This window comes from Ambystoma mexicanum, chromosome 8, assembly GCF_040938575.1.
Source record: "Ambystoma mexicanum isolate Mex_15411 chromosome 8, UKY_AmexF1_1, whole genome shotgun sequence".
Lineage (NCBI taxonomy): Eukaryota > Metazoa > Chordata > Amphibia > Caudata > Ambystomatidae > Ambystoma > Ambystoma mexicanum.
The window spans coordinates 937,639,535-937,654,390 of NC_090929.1; positions in this window are offsets into that span (position 1 = coordinate 937,639,535).

Consider the following 14,856-nt stretch of genomic DNA (forward strand, 5'->3'; position numbering starts at 1 on the left):
TTAGCACGACGGGTACTAGCCATAATTGTATTAAGCCATATTTGATGGTATCATAGCCTAATTTGTGTTGCTTTCACGTAGGTCATAATGGAGGAAATTACATGAAGTTCCCCTGTATTATGGCGCCATTGAGAGTATCCATTGAGAGTATAACTAGTTGTCTAGGATGAACTAACCTATGCCTGGCAATAAAATACATATAGTTATTAGAAAAGTCATATTTTTGAGCATCCTAAATGAGGCTAGCTTTTCGCCAAAAATTATTTGATTTGTTGTGATTCCAGCATAATCAGTGCAAGAAATCAGTTATGTATTTTTAATTTTCATCTAGCTGCTGCAGACTAATTATCAGTTTTACTTCAAGATAACAGTATTTTAGTTCTAGTTTGTGCATAGTTAACTGAACATATAATTATAGATATCAAATATCATTAATAGGCCTAGTTTGAAGAGCATGTTTGAAATACAGGGGTGCATGTTTATTAGGTAAGTACAATTACCAAATGTGTGTTTTATGAAGAATCCTTACACAATGACCACCTACGGCAAATCAAATAATTTCATCAAAGAGCTTCAATAGGCTGATCATAATTGCAAACAATGTCATGGAAAGGCAGTGAGATAATCTCATAGAAAGGTAGTATGCTTGTTGGACGAATGTTTTCCTTCTTCTAATATAGTATTTTCAAAAATCATTTCCATGTGTCTGAGTTATAAATCACAGTTTCCTGCTCTCTCACTTCCGGTTGATTATATTTTAATCCCCAAAATTTTGAATGATAGTTATCTATTTCTGATTTTTCTAATATGTTTAAAAATTTGGATGTTGAGATTTTTCATTGTGCTAGCCATCTCTCATTTCCTGCAAGCACATTACATATGTAATGCCATTCTTTAGTTAATAAATTGCTTCATAATGTATTGTATACTTGCAGATATATCAACTACAATTGTTCTGTTAATGGCATTTTGGCAGCCATTACATTTGTTATAACCAAAGAAATTATTGAGTTTTTTTGCTAACCACGTTTTCCACTTATTTCTTTGAAAATGACTTGACTTGGACTTATTATTTGTTTAATGTTTTGGGGTATAGTGAATGTCATATATTGTTGTTCATCCAACTAGTTCAAAAGTTCTTTGTTCATCAATTGTAGCCCCATATGTTTATGAAACAATGCTTTACTTATCCGGTCAAGAGCAGTGAATTATGTGATGAAGTCTATGGTATCTGGGTTAGCATTTTTTTTTTATTTTGGTTGTCGTAATTCTTTTCTCTGACCTTGTGTTGAACTCCATAAAAGAGGTTTCATAAGATTTTGTAAAAAAAACCATTAATCAATCTACCAATCATCTTTTGCCTCCCAAGCACATTGCGCCGTATCACGAGATGGACAGTGTAAATAGTGGTGATTCCGGCATATGGAATTGCTGTTACCTCTGTAGTGTCTGGCAGAATTACCATCATATCACAAGTGCGCAAATTCCCACCATCAGCGGTGACAATAATTCTGCCTGGGGGAACTACAGCTGAAAATAAACATCTATTTGTAATTCTTCAATTTTTAGGCAGAATTACTGTTACCCGTGAAAAAGTGGCAGAATTACTGAATGGTAATTCTGCTGGCGGAGTTACTGATGAGTGAAAATGGCATCATGCTGCAAACGGAAAGATCCATTAATTCTCCACTCCTAATACCTATCTAGGCCCCATATACACAGGAAAGATGCTTGGAGACAAGGGGAAGGGAAACATATTACAAATGCAAGTCTGAAAGCCAAAATTAGGGAGGCAGAGCTGCAGGTGTTAGCAGAGGAGGAGGTGGTGAATGCTGAGGAACTATTAGTTGGACAGCTATGGAAGAATTCCATCCAAATGAAGAACACCATCTGGATTGGCATCAGAGACAAGGTGGTGGTGGTGGGCACAGTGCAGCATGATGTGAAAGACTGCAGGAAACTTTAATTACTTGAAGGCATGTGTGCAGACTTTGCTTGCCTACTTCTGCTGCGTGAAATAAGCCACAGGAGGAGGAACCAACAAGCCATTAGACCTCACACCCTGGAAGGAGAAAGTGGGCAGCATCATAGACATGATTGTCATTGAGGGACCTGGCACAAGGACCTGGATATGCTCACAAGGAAATGCTTTCACAATGCCAGTGTAGTACCCTGTACCCTGAAATGGGGAGAAACACTGACATGCTGTCACACACATGTTGAATCATTTAGGTCCCATTTTGAGTGGCAGTCATATCAACCCAGTTTGTCAGCCTTACCACTGTTAAACAGCATTATTACTGGCAAACATGGAAAGAATACCCTCTAGATTAAATGGAGATTACCTTAGAATTTCAATGGGAAGCATCAAGTGAACACTTGACATGTTGCACAGATCAAACCTTACAGGGATGAATGGAACGCTCAATGCCCCTAAATGAGTGTCACTCATTGCACCCATTGCAATCATGTAAACTGGTGTTCCCCCTCCCCCACGACCTCCCATATCAATGTAATTGGTGTTATCCAACAAAACATCATAACATGACGTCACATGAGCATATGACTTTAGAGCATGTTGGACCCAAACATATGGCAGTAACTCTTCATGATTGCTGTGGTATGGAACAGACCCTGCATGGTCATACTAGTTCAGTATAAATGATGGCAATGTGAAATCTAGGCTGCCATCTGAATGCTACCATCATCAATGGCATCATATGTCCCTTTACCTTCATTTTGAAGTACTTCCTGTGTCCACTAATGTGCCTGAAGACACACTACTAAGCAAAAACACTGTGACTCCAAAAAAGCAATGTGAACTGTAGCACTAACCATACTGCATGTCCACCCATAAAAGCCTATTTGATGTCTCTAAGGGACTTTGATAATGTCAATCGCACTGACTCCTTATCTTAATCTCAACAATAGGCCTACATGTTAGAATGTGATATTGAATATGTGAGATTGACATCATCAAAGAGCCTTTGAGTTAACTAAACAGCATTTCTGTGGACGTCTCAGGTGGTTCAGCATCCCTGGCCTAATGGCGGAAGTAGGAACATCTCCTTCAACGACAAGACACAATTGAGCCATCATGTGTATTCAGTTCTCGAGACTAGTCACGGCCAGCCCATACCAGATTTATGTGAAAGAGGCCCTAGATTGCATAGTCAAAATGAATAGCAACAACTACCTAGAATGTCACTGAGTACTGAACCTTATTCCCATAACAGGCTCCCAAAGCAGCCATGCAGGTGGTGAAAGCAGCAGTGTAGCTGGAACTTCACTGGCTGCCAGGAAATGTGCCTGTACTCAGTACCATGGCATCATGACATGAACCAAAGAAACAGGAGAGTGGGTCACAGTGAGGACTACATTACATGTACATTAATGGTACTGTTTCCTGTTTCAAAACACATGCTCTGATATCTTGGGTGCCACCAATGCCACATGATTGCAGCTCAGAGCCACTATTACATTGGTGAGGTGGGCAGTGGTCTTCATAGCAAGTATTTCCTCAGGGGTGCTGGGTAGAGAGATGTGCTGGTGCACATGTTTAACTAGTGAATCCAGCACTTGTCCCAGCACTTTTGAAAATATTGGTTGTGACATGCCGTGCAGCATGGCAATGGTGTGCGGATATGTGCCTCTGGCACATAAGTGCATGGCTGATACTAGCTTCAGTAGCAGTGGTATGGCTGTTCATATATTGATGACACTCCCATTGCCAGGCTTGATAAGGCTGAGGAGGTTGGCAAGGGTTTGCTGGTTGAGGTGATAGACTGTATTAACTGTTCATCTGTTAGTGGCCTGGGCAAAGGTCTGACTCTGGTAAAGGTGCCCAACTTGGCACACATCTCCTATGCCTTGTCCCTGGTCGGTTCTTTTGTTGCTGCTGGTGTGCTATCCTCTGTAGGCCAATTTAGAGTAGGTGTCCCTGGATGTCAAAGTTAGAGGCTTATATGGGGTGCATTGTGCTTGGAAGGTAGGATGGGGATGGTGTCTCCCTTACAAACCCTGTTTGGGTTCATTGGGTGCACCTGTTGGTTCATTTTCTTCACCTGTATGCATTTTCCTCCACCTGTTTGATGGAGGTAACTCTGCCCATTATTTGCAAAATTACTAACCATATTTGGCATTATTTCAGTGGCATTTCCAGTTGTAATGCAGCGGAATTTCGATTTTTATTTCTGGTGCTCGGTCCACCAACAGAATTAGCACTAGTGGAATTTACGCTGGTTTACAGCAATAATTCTGATACCGGTAGCTCCCATAATTTCTTCTAACCCTGAATTTGGGGAGTGGTACAAAAAAGTGGCAATAATAGTTTAGCAACATTTTTTGTAATGAGGCCCATAGTCTGATACTTCGCTGCAATTTGTCTTTGATTTCAAACATTCACCCATGGGGATAGTATTTATAACATTTATAAAATGTCCACTTTTCTCATGTATTATAGAATTAGCTTCTTTAGGATTAAGAAACATTTTACCTAGTCTAATCCAAAGATTAACAATTACACTTTACTCATTGTAGGTTCTCAATCAAGGACCTATTCTCACATGACTCCCATGGACATAGTCCCACAAAAAACTCCAACATTAAGACCAAACCAAAGAATCTGCATCCCTACTGGTTGGTTAATGGTGACATTTTACTCCTTGGAGGTTCATCCTCAATCAAGGATCATCCCCCACCAAGACTTCCAAGGTCGAATTCAGCACAGAACATCATAGCTAGAACCAACCCAAATATTGTATATAACTGGCGATTCTGTCAGTCTATTGAACTCTATCTAGCAGTGGTGCCCAATTTCAGGTTTCCTCTTAATTCACTCCCATTCAATGTGACATTGTATTATGAAGATTTTATGCCTCACTCAAGGGCCATCCTCTACCAAGACTCCCATGGTCAAATTTACTCCAAAACTCCTGGGTACAGCCCAACCCAAAGATTGTGCATCCCTGGTGGTTTTGGCACAGTCCTCAACCAGCTCCATCTATCAGTGTTGGCCAGTTTCTGGTTTATTATTTTTTCAGGTTAATGGTGACATTCTACTCCCTTGTGGTTCTCTCACTCTATTTACCCCTATAGACCATTAGAGCTACCATCTAGTAGTGTATTCTCAAACTGATGGGCCTACTTTAATGGATTTCCTTCCAGTAGAGCCATTATTATTTCTAGGCCCCTCCATTTATTTATGAACTCACCCGGTGCACTAAGTAGCCCATTTTGCTACCCTCTTGCTCAGTCACCTAAACAAAGGCTGGGTGCTGCTGGGCATGTGCCTCAACAAGCCATCCTCCCATCCCATGCTGTCCAGCTCCCCCAACTTAGAGCTGTGCCATAATAAAGGAAGTATGTGTTTGTATGCCTCATCATTCAGTCTCTCCTTCCCAACCTACTAGCACCACACCCTGATATCCACCAAACCCAGTCCATGCTGTTAGTACAGGTAAAGCCACAGGCCACTTGTTTATGATTCCATTGGGTCAGGCTGCTGGCCAGGCAGACATTTTTGTTGGCCAAGAGTCAGTAAGCATCAGGGCTGATTCTTTGAGGTCAAATGTTATTCAACACTCCCTTGTTACTGACATCACTGCTTAAGGGGGAGTGGTGATGCACTAGCAGGGACAGTGGCACATGAAGTGTGTTTCTCATACCCATCTCTGTGCCATGTGCATGCCTAAATCACTCTTCCTTTTGTCACCTGATGAACTGTCTTTTTGCAGACATTGCAGATTACACTGCTACCCGAACATCTCACTCTCCAGCAAGCTAACGTACCACCACACCCATGACCAGAATGGTGGTGATTTCATGGGTTGGCATTACTTCTGACACACCCTTGTCTAAAGCCCAAGCCCACATTGTCTGGCCTCTTGACAAAGAAATGGTGCAGTGCTCCCGTTATCCACCTCATGAGCAGTCAAATGTGCAGTGGACTCAGTCTCCTTCTACTGAGCCATTTACTGGGAGACTATCTCTTGACCCTTCTCTTGGTGCCCTTCAGTCTCCAGTACCACTGCCACCTCCTTCTGCTCTCCTTTCTCCCCATCATCGTCCTGCACGTTTGTGGCAACCAATCTCTTCTGCTGAGGTACCCTCCCCTCTGCTCAATTTCAAAGTCTAAATAATTGTCCACATGTCCCAGGACCTCCTGCAGTGACTCTGCAGCCATCACAAGCTCCCTGATGTTGGTAGCCTGTCCTTCAGTTCATATCACCCACTCAACAGGCACTGTCCACTGCCCCACAGCCACTGTCCTCCTTGCTTCAACACTCTTGTTCCCCCATTCTGGTTGTCAATGACTATCTACTCCAAACCTGTGGTTAAGGAGTAATCCATATCCTCTTCTTCTCCACCTGGCATTCTCCTCAAAAGAAATTACATTTTGCTGTGTGTGGCCTAAAATTTCAATATGCAATTTAAACTCAGTGACAAATTCAGCACACAAAACTGGAAAGAGATTTTGCAAAATATGATTAGTAAGGATAAGGAAGATTACTGAGAGCACGAAGACTGCTCATGTACACACAAAGCAAACACAGGAAATGTGTTTTCTTTTGTAAAATGTTTGGGCGACAAAGGGTACAGAGAAAGTAGGAAAAATAGAAAAGGATTCTTTTTGCATTTTTTTTATTTTTCGTTACAAACGGAAAAAGGTTCAGGAAAAAGTACTACATGAAATTTGTTTGGCTTTTTCCAGTTTTTTTATAAGCAAGTTTGGCTAAAAACGGGATGTTAAGAGCAGTGATCTAACATACAGACACACACAAACAATGAATACAACACAGATCAAGAAACACCAAAAATCACTAACAATTATATTCCTTCAAACCCTTTCCAGAATTCTCTTTGACTTACAAAAAAAACACACCAAAACCCCTCCCACACAATGCCGAATTGTGAGCTTACCCACTGCTTCTCTCTCCACAGTCAAACAAATAACATTAACCAAGCAGTGTGTGAGTTGTCATTCTGATTAGCTGGTTGATTATCTTTCTATACAGGCTAGAGTCTCCTGATTGAACTGAAGGACTCAGACTCTCCCTCAAGGTCCAAGGCCAAGCTTGCCACATAAAGTCCTTTGGGGCACATTTCGAGAAGTTCCAGCATCCTTACTTATGAGAGATCAACCTGGCAAAAATATAGGTGAGAATAGCAATGATTATAAAATGGATGAACAAACACAGTTTCACAACACAGCCTACCCAAAGCACAGTCCTTCTTGGCAACCATCTTTCATATGAAGGACATTGTTTAATAGTTAAACCAGATTTGATTATAGGAGGAAATACCAATAGAACATTACAATAGCACCCCTTTGACTGAAAGACAATGACAACTTTCAATTCAAAAAACGGATGTGCTCAATTTTGATTTAAGATTCATCATGGTTTATTCAAACACATGAGAATCAACAATGTTTTTCCCCTTCTCATTTGTTTAGCGATTTAACATGGAAAGAACAAATCTGAGTGTATATCACCTGGAAAATAGACCATCCCACTGACCAGTCTTTCCTCCTTTTAAAATAAAAGAATGACATTTAGTAGGTAGTGTTGGAAGAAACTATGATCATTTGCAAGATAACCTTTGAGCCCAGACCGTGACAAATCCAAGCATACCAATGCGGGACACTGTCAAAGACTTTTCAGTAACTCTGGTAAGAGTAACATGACTTTGATCATTTGTTTCTGAGGAAGACACTGCCATAAATTGCTAGGTATGGACCAGGTTCTCACATATAGTTAGAAATTGTCATTAAATGCCCAGGGAATTCCACTGTTTGAAATCTGCTGCCATTATAAACACCCTTTCTACCATAATTTGCCAGGTATGGCCATCATATGCCCAGTTTCTTACATCATATCCAGGAATTGCCTCCAAATGACCAGGTCCTTACATAATTTGAAAACTGTTGCCATATTATGCCCAGTCAATACCATAATGTGCCAAGCATGGCCATCATATAACCAGGCTCACACGTCATAGTCGTTAATTGTCATCACATGGCAAGGTCGTCAGACCATTGTCCAGCTACTGCCATAATATAGCAAGTTAGTCTCACCATATTTTAGTCAGCTGGGGAATCTCTTACAACAACTTGAATACTTTGCACTTATTGTTTACAGTTAGACCAATAGCTGTGATGCCACAGGCACAAAGACATGTCTGTATACTTCTATTTTTCTTCGTGAAAGCAAAACAATTGCCACCGTTTTGCCAAAACCTGGCGGAGGCCTAGCAGCTTGTGAGCAGCATCCATTTAATTTTGTCATACAACTGTCACATGGTGCATACGATTTCTCTACGGCTAATGGAAGCAATGCAGTGATGAATTTGACAGCAAAAAAGCCACAGGCCCAAATACATTTCTCTATACTTCTATTTTTCTTCGTAAAAGCAAAGCAATTGCCACTTTTTTTGCAGAAACCTAGAGGAGGCCTGGCAGCTTGTGAGCAGCATCCATTTAATGTTGTGACAGACCTCTGAGGCTTCATTGTCATACAACTGTTGCATGGTGCATACAATTTCTCTACGGCTAATTGAAGCAATGCAGTGATGGATTTGACAGCCAAAAACACATACCTGCTGGATTTTATGTTAATCTCTAATCGACAGCATGCTGTAGTCTGTACACAGCATTTGAAGTCAATGCCACTCAGATGAAAACCTTTCTTAGAAAGCAGCAATAGTTTTAAAAAAAAGTACGGTTTTATCAGTCTTTTTGACTATACCGCAATCGTGTTTATATTTTTAGGTTGTTGGCCCATTATTTGGATGAAGTGCATACATGCCGATTAATAGAACATCCTTATTTTGTAAAGCACTTCAACCGTATAATGAACATTCACTGATTGAGAGAAACCATTTTAGGAAATACAGTTTTCCTTCAGTTGAAAGTACCTGTCAAAGCAGAAGTACACGGTTCGTCTGGTGACATATGCATCCCCTGCAACGGGTTGTTCTTTTCTTCTTGCCGTAATCACGTTCATACTGATCAACAGGGAACTACACATATCTACATGAAATGTAACTAATTCATTTCTTGTACAATATATAACTCTCGAAGGATGTTTGTGCACCCAGCTTGTTACTCTCAGCCCCTTCTACCTACAATGATGTGAGGCTTAAAGAAGAAGCAGAGTGACAGAAATCGCAGCCATGTTATCCTCACATCTAATTTTTGAAGCTATTTATATGGTTAAATTTTCTAAAAAATGAAATGACTACAAAGCCCAGTGTGCATTGTGTGCTTAGTAATTCAAGGATACAGCACTTGGATCTCACATATATTTGTTAAATGTTAAGCTATGTGGTGATTCTTTTTTTCCCAAAATGTTTTAATTGTATGCATATTTCATGAAGTATCTATCAAAAAATTATATATATGTTTATTCTAGGTATTGATAATGGACATTGCTCAGTAAGACAAGTATACCATTCTAATTATGACTACAATATTAATGGAAGGGATCATTAGCAATGAATATTGTACAATTTTAATAAAGAGCTTGTATACAATATTGGTCCAAGTACATTATTTTTATTTTTAATTGCTTTTTTTGCCAAGAATACATAACATTATATCTCTCAAAATGTATTTCTATCTTTGAAATGGTCAAACTCAGATTAGAACATAATGGTTGTTTTTCTTCTGTGAGCATCAAAGCAGTTGTCAATTTTGCGTGTTCGGCAATTGCTTGGTTGGTGGTGTTGTTGAACTTGGAACATTTGATACCAGATACACAAACAGTAATAATTAAAGAAAATAATAAACACATTTGAAGTCCTGCAGCTTGGTCCTCTGGTTCCTTAAATGATCTGCCAGCCCCACAGCATTCTCCCACAGAACGTATCCACATCCCCCTCAACTCCTTTTATATTGAAAATGGACCTTCAGCGTGATGGGATTTATTGTCAATGCATTTGTCCTGCAATGACATAAAACGCCCCAAATATCCATCTTTGGATATGCCTCTGTTGTGGCTGATTTCTTTATACTTTCTGCCGGTGAGCAGCAACGGGGTGGTTTTTAGCAGAAATACGCCTACTAATGACTCTTGCCCACAGCGAAAGAGGTAAAGACATATGGGCCTCATTACTAGTTAAGAAGTGTGGATACAATCAGCGGTAAAGCAGTGGTAACAGAGTTACCGCCACATTACCTCACCGTCCAACTATGGTTTTGGTGGTGTGGTGTGGGGAAAACCTCCACCAAAATGTTGGAGGTAATTCAGCCACCTTATCAACGAAATGCAGCCATTTTGGCAGAATAACCGCTGGTGGTAATTCTGCTGAAATCCTAATAGAGTCCTATGGATTATACAAATGGAGACTAACACCACTGTACCCCCACTTGTAGTCCCATTGTAATCCCGCCAGACCATATGTCATTAACGTTAATAGAGTTTGTTGGGATTCTGGCAGTAAATCCATCGTAATACTGCCAAACTTGTAATGATGCCAATAGAGTGAGACAGAGTGAGATTGAGAGGGTGAGAGAGAAAGATTGACAAATGATACACAGTGATCTGCTAGTTAATTAGAATTATTTCTCTCTGTGAGATTCAGACATCTAAGAAAGTGAAAGTGGCCATTCCCATAAATATAATTTTAAAAAAAAAATAGAATGGATGGACACACCCCAGTGGGGTATGACAACAGGAGAATATCTGAGTGAGTAAAAGGTATTCTTTATATAAAATAAAATGAGGCATGCAGAGGACTCTGCCAACATTACAGGTAAGACACATTTTAAGTCCATAACACGTCATCTATGATGTGTTCTATAAGGGATACACAAATGCTTTTCATTGGACAAGTTAACATAAGACAGTATACAATATGTAATAGCGCCGGTGCTGGTTGGCTGGAGCTGAGCTTGTTACTTCTTGAGGCGTGTGTGGCAGCTGGTCTCATCAGGGAGGGGCGATAGGTCATGTTGGGTCCACATAACTCTAATTCTGGCTAAGCTAGACTTCATAGTAATAATAGGCATGCACGATTTAATATGGCACACAAGGTTCATCATAACACATTAGCATTGATAAATTGTAAAACAAGGTGTGCATTCTTGACCCGGACCAGAGTGGGGCAGCTGTGCGGTGGTCTGGGTGCCTTATCTTGCGTGTGAGTCTGGGGCACATTTATCAGATGCTTCGAGGATCAAACAAGGGTGTCAGGATTGATAGTACATGGAGAATATATGTCTGCTTTGGATTAGTAACACGGGGGGCAATTAAGGGTGGCCCATGGTCAGGGGTCCTCACCACTGCTACATGAAAGAGGTGAGGGGCTTGAGGTTCATTCAGACAGTAACTCTTAATGGTGCAGGCTGTTTGAGCATGGGCAGTTTTGTGGAGGCAAATGGTTTTCAAGGGCCAGGCTCCGGCCCAGTCACACACAGGGCAATGATCTCAGAGGAAGAGGAGAGGTAGAGTGTCAGCTTACAACAATTCGCGTCCAAGCTTCCGTGAGAACAGGACAGCCGCAGCGCAGAGAGTGGGGAGGTGGTGGGGGCTGTCAGGCTGGCTGTGCGTGGTGCTGGACATGGGAGAGATGCAGGTTTGCCTCTGAGAGTTTTATATGAGGCCTAGTAAAAGATGGAGTTGTTGTAGATACAAAATGGATTCCCTGGGGACCTGCAAAAAACATTGGTTAGGTGTCATTCAATGTTTACCTTGGTTTGGCCGTGGGTGTACTGCCAACCATTGAATGAGCATAACATATGCTTCGCCTGGAATGTAGGGGGGCTCACAATAGCTCCTTCCTCCTATAAAAAAGGTTGTGAGCTAAGCAAAGTCTATGAATTACAAGACATTTGAGATTGAGGGTAGAGATTAGGAAAAACAAGTTACAAACATGACAGGGAATAGTAGAAAGTTCAACAAGCTCAGGGTTTAGGAATAGGTTGGGGACATAGCTTCTGTCCAGACAATATGAACTCCAAATGCTCTACCTCAACACTTTTACTTAATAAACGTTGCATTAACCTGTCTGATATTATTCAGCCTACATTATTTCTGTTTTGCATCCTTAAATAGTTACTATTTGTTCAAAAGGTAAAATTCCAAGGTTGGTTCAAGGATTGGCAATGGTAGCCTGTAAACCAGGATGTTCTCCTGACCCTACCACCTATCACCTCTGGTCATTTCGCTCAGGCGAAGCTGGCATATCAGTTGGACTAATGGCAACGGCAAATTGGCAGCTGGTGCTCTGCAACAGACCATTGCATCATCTGTCTCTTTACATAAATGCACTCTGGCCGCAGATGTCCTAAGCAGAATAGTGATATCTGGAGCATTATTGCATGTCCAATAAGGAGTATGTGGTGTGTGAATGTCTGTTTTCATGCTAGATGGGCATGAGTAAAATGTGTGGCATTCACTGGGCCAGTCTGTTTAGGATCCACTGAGATTGGTCTGTTCATAAAACAACACAACGTTAGTCAGGATGTTGGCCCTCAAATATGGATGTTGTATTCTCTACCATGAGGAATGAGTGCAAATAATTCTCACTGACTGCAAATATAGTCGTTTTCAGGAACCATTTGAATTAAAAAGAGTGTCAGTTAATGCATTCTAGTGCTGGACAGCACCATTTTAGAATGTATTGTCATTCTAAATAATACCAGCTGTTGTATTCTTACTATGTGCACTTTGTCTGCAGATTCATATCAGAGGCAAGCATGTTTGCAACTTAACTTCCTGTTAGAGAATGTCCCATGTATTTGATAATCTTGGGGTCATCTTCATTTGAAGTTTAACTTCAAGTGACCTTTGACCTCATGTACTGTATATGTCCGAAATTTCTCACAGCTTGTGGTAATAAACTTTGGTAAATTGTAACCATAGGTTGTGATGACTAGAAGTTGAGGGTCTCCCTGCTTCTATAGGGCTGGTGCCCTGCGGAAATAATTTATGGCAATGATGTGACTGTGGTACCTTCAAGCTCATTTCCAGTGAGAATGCATTATATATTGGTCTGAACTAATACATCATAATGTGTGGCCTCAAGTGAACGTGATTCAAGATAACACAACATCATATAAGGATACTTTGAAGATACTCACACGTGACTTATTCCAGAGCACCCTCTGCATCATCTGAACATTGGAGCCATCCTTAAGAAGATGTGTGCTTTGAACCCACTCATGGAAGAGAACACTGAGTTGTCGTCAAGAAGAGGTTAGAGTGGAGGTGTAGAGGGTGATAATGCTGGAGTGTCAAGAATCACTAGCAGAGAGAAAGAGGTTCTACTTTTGAGGAGAAACATGAACGATCTGTGAAAAGGAATAAGATGTAATAACATTTGCCTTCACGTGCCTCTGGAGGACTCCCAATGGGAAATGTTTTTTTTTTAAATTGAAATTTGGGGGAAAAGGTATTCTTATCCTCTTCTGCCAATAGTGACTGTTCTGCAAACAAGTAGACCATTTTTCGTGGTTCTTTCAGAATGTTAGGTTAAATCATAAGATTCCATACTGCCCAGAAATTGTCTCCAATGAAACTTTTAGCACACAGAAATGGGCAGTAAGATAACAGTCGAAAAGTGCCCAAATGAGGAAAAAAGGTGCCCTCTGTGCTTGTGAAGCTTGGAAGGCAGAGTGTGTTAGTCCGTTTTCACTTTCAGTGACAGTGTGTGAGGAATGGGCTCGGTCAGGGAGCAGGAGTGGGGGACAGACACATACTGGGACGAGGGGGCAGTGGAAGAGGCCAATGAGCCAAGCTTGTTGTGCAGGTCTAGTGTGTCATACTGAAAGGTAAGTGCTGGAAGATCAAAGGTAGGGGATGGGGTGAAAGAAACACAAAGTGGACGTTAGGAGCCTGCCAACCCGATGCATGACAACACAGCAAATATGGCTTGGAAGCCATAGATCCTGATTGGTTTGTAGGATTTTCAAGTTCCACTCTGGGCGCTAATACATAATATTTGCAATAACTGGATACAAGCTTAACAGAAAATAAGTGAAATCATGCCTGGTGTATCAAGGACTCCAAGATAAGCCATTTGACTTTAAATATCTAGTTTTTATCCAAGGCACTCACTAGTGTAAAATAAGTAGAGATGGTGATTGTGAAAAGCAGTTGCTGTGTTTAGTGATGTTATCAGCACTACATGTCCAGGGTGGGTCTGATTAGACACAATAAATACATTATGTCACTGTTAATAATGCACGTTCTGGTGATCCTCCCTATTCCCTTTGCTCAGTTGTTTAAGAGTAGATCCTATGTTGGTTACATTTTATGGTTAAATGTTAATGGGGCAGTGGGTAGTGAGAATAACAATGAACAATTTGAAAACAGGTAAATTTAAGGCCCTGTTAAGTTTCCGGATTTCAGAAAATACAATGCCCTTTATTGCAAAACTTGCACAACAGGCTTTTTTGTTTTTTGTGCGGCTGGTGGCGGTTACACTTCTGACCTAGGAATCACAAGAACACTAGAATATGAGTAGGAGAGTAACTAATAGTGTCAAAAGGGGGAAACGCATGGTGCCGTACAATTGGTACACTGTTCCTATCATCATTACATTTGTGGAGGAATAAATGCATATCCACTAACCCGAATTTCACAATATTGATGGATAATGGTCCTGCCAGACCTTTTTCAACGCTTCTGGAAAGACAGGACCTCAAACAAAATCTGTATGTTTTGAAACTGTGTTTACTAATGTTAGAGCATGATTTGCCACACACAAGTCATAGGGATTATCACATTCAACTGGCAAAACAGGAATCCTTTTGAATGTTGTCACTTAAAAAACTTTATCCGGCAAGTATGGTTGAGAATATTTGTTGCAGGTTTTTTATCATTGATCATGAATTGCTGTTGATACTATAAA